Genomic DNA, 3,432 nt, shown 5'->3' with positions numbered 1-3,432 from the left:
GTTTCATCTATTTACAATTTAATAAGGAGGCTATTCTTAATCCTCCTAGTTTGATTTGTTTAATAAAAAGTGAGACTTTAAGTATCTCCAGTGCACCCAGCAGAGACATACAGCAAATAACATCACCTGCTTCACCAATTTCTCACTCATGGGAGGTTCATCGCAACTCTCTCTCTTAGTACCTCTGTTTACTATTAGAATATATTCCCGAAACAGTCAGCATGATCTTTCTGTAGAGTCTGTTGAATTTTTTCTCCTCTAGTAATTTTGGCTGGAATTGTAAGATTTTATAGTACTCTTTATTTATATATTTTATAAAGATTTAATAATAAAGGAATCCAAGTTGGGAAACAGTGAGATGAGATGAAGAGATACCAAGACACTTTTAGCCTGCATCAACAAATCAGCACAGAGTATGTACTTCACAGAGAAATAGGGTCATTTGTTCTCATGGAAGATAATGACAAACCATTAGTTCAATGTGTACTTTGAGTTGGTTGTTTGTTGCTTTGCTAGCTTTCCTGGTAGTAATGGCTGATCTGGGCTAATCTAACTACATTCTCTCTGTCAGCCTCTGACAAGTGGAATATATTCACATGAAGTCTGGCCTGGTATGGGTGCAGCTCTGTCCTTGGAATGGAACAAAGCTAAATAGGCCAGGAGGGACTAAAGCCTTGATCTTGGCATCATTAGCACTGTGTTCTAACCCACCGGGCTAATAACCCACAGACAAAGACCAAATGGACTAATAAATCACAGCAGCCAGCATAGTCTGGTTTGAATTTGTTTCTCATTTTTAATACATTAGTTTTCTAATTTTATTTAAGTATTTTAGGGTAAATGAAGCCAAAGTCCCATGTTGCTATCATTCAGAAGAGAGAAGGCAGAGAGGAAACGCTGTGTCCCACCACTTCCCACAAACACTGGGCACAAAGGGACACTGTAGGCTGCACTCTCCCTTGGACAAGAGGTGTAAACCTGGAACACTGAGGGCAAATCATGATTTTTATAGGTAATTTTTGCTTAATAAGCACAAGAGTCTTTGTATTTAAGGAAAACTTTTTGGACCACATTGAAGGCCAATAGCTTTTATGAAACAAAAAAATTACTCCTCTGTTTTGTTGCTTGTTTTTTGCCAGATTGTCATGCATTGTGTTTGTTCCATGTGTCCAAAGATATGCACACATCTTCAAGTCCTAAAAGTAATTTAGTTGCATCCCAGCTGCCCACTTCTTTCTTATTGTATAGATAGGTCACTGGAGAGGTTGTCCTCACATTATTGTCCCTGTGGCTATGGATGCCTGGAAGATATTCAAAATCCCTCCTGCTTCCAAGGCACACTATAAGCAGCACTTATTTTAGGAAGCATATCTTAACATTTGAAAATTCCTTTATACTATTATAATTTGTGTTGCTTGCACCTTATATTTGATGACTTGATTATATGCAATTATTATTGTTGTTCTTTATTTTGCTCTGATCATTTCAATGATCATAACTGCCTCCCTCATGAAAAGATTCAAAAGACAAATTCCATGAGGGAAGAGGAAGAGTTAGATATTTCTTTGGTGGTTCACACAGCACGAAAAGTGGGTACAGTGTAACCCTGCTTAGGTTAATTTGAATTGAATGACTGTTGCTCTGATCAGAGAATGTTGTGGATTGTCGATATATAAATGGTCTTGCTTTGGTCTCTTTAAACACCATATAGGAAGAACACAAATGCTAAGGACTTTTTATGTGACTATTAGACAGAAAATATATCTTTCATTATTTTTAGCTTAATTTTCATATTTTCTTTAGAATAGTGTCAAAATGTTGGGTATGATGAGTAATACTTTTGAAAATACTTTTTTTTTTTCATTTTCTAAGGATTTTAACATAAGCAGTCTCTTTAGTATAGTAAAACTGTAGTACAACTGAGATTTCAGGAGATATAGATCATCTCCAGTAACTATAAATTATAGTAGCTTATCCTTCATATGTTAAGTGTCCAGAGAGACTGCAAAATCAACTCCATCCTGGCAGTATAGTTAGGGATAGACTTCCTGAAATTATCCAATTATAGCAGAAACCAAGATAAGGAAATTAAGTAACAGTAATATTAGCAATAATACTAATAATAACACCAGTAATAATCATAGTTAACCTTTATGTAGTGCCTGCTATGTGTCTGGCATGTCTTAAGCACTTTACATATAATAATTCATTAATCCTCACAATAGATTAGGAAATCAAGTGGTTAAGTAATCACCCAGGCAATCTGTCTCAAAGGGGTATTGAAGAAAGTTGACATGTAATTTTGGCAGTTCTGAATAATTTTATCCATTCTACCATAGGAAGCCACAGTCTCTTGTCTACAACTTTTTCTTATAGCTGAACAGACGACATTCATCTCTAATGCCTACAATGATATTCTGTGCTTTAGATAGCAGTGGTCTTCACCAGAGGGACAAAAGCATGAGTGATAACCTGTCCCTGTATATATCAACCTGGAATCTTGAGGAGATAGGGACACACACAAACCAACGAAAATAAAACAGTACCTCTGCTGCCTTAATACTTGTCCAGTTTTCTTACTTATAGTATCCAAACATAAATTTTATTCTTTCGTAAAAGTGAATAACTGAAATATTGGCATATCTGCTGCCAACTTTGTAGGATTAAATCTCATAAATTCTCAAGGACTGAACTGTTTGTTTATACTTTCTCTGGAAGCACACCATGTTCTTTATGGATAATAACAAATATTTTAAAAAATCTAAAAGTAATTTCAGAGCATTTGATAATCAGGTCATGACGTAATCAACTTCAGATATGCTACAAATATGAGGAACTTGATATGAACAGATGGGAGAGATAAAGCTATTCTTGGGCAATGTGAGATGCAATATTGAATATTAATTGTTACTTCCAGCTCAGGAAGTGTGCAAAACCTAGTCATTAGCTACAGCATTGCTCCTCAAAGTGTAGTCTATGGTCCAGCAGGATCATTATCATGTGGGAGCTTGTTAGAAGGAGAAAACCTCAGGCCTCGGCCCAAACCTGCTGAATCTGAGACTGCACTGTGATAAGATCTTCAAGGTGATTTCTATGCGTGTTAAATATGAGAAGCACCAAACTGGAGTGTTTCTCTATGGCAGTTTATATATTACAAAATCATGTTCCAGGCATTCACGTCATTTCATATCCTCATTCTGCCTATGAGAAAGTTAGAATATGTACATGTTTTTTCATGATAAAACTGTTGCTAAGAGAGAAATTCTCCTGGGCCAAATACATAGCGAAGGTGCCTAAACCTAGATCTTCTAAATCCGAATCCAGTACCTTGTCCATTCACAACAAACCATCTATAGTTGTCAAAACATTTTTAAGTTGGGTCCTTAGAAATGCAAAAGTGTTGCCTGTATTTTGTTAAGACATAACGTATTT

This window comes from Phocoena sinus, chromosome 4 (assembly GCF_008692025.1).
Source record: "Phocoena sinus isolate mPhoSin1 chromosome 4, mPhoSin1.pri, whole genome shotgun sequence".
NCBI lineage: Eukaryota > Metazoa > Chordata > Mammalia > Artiodactyla > Phocoenidae > Phocoena > Phocoena sinus.
This window is presented reverse-complemented; position numbering follows the sequence as displayed.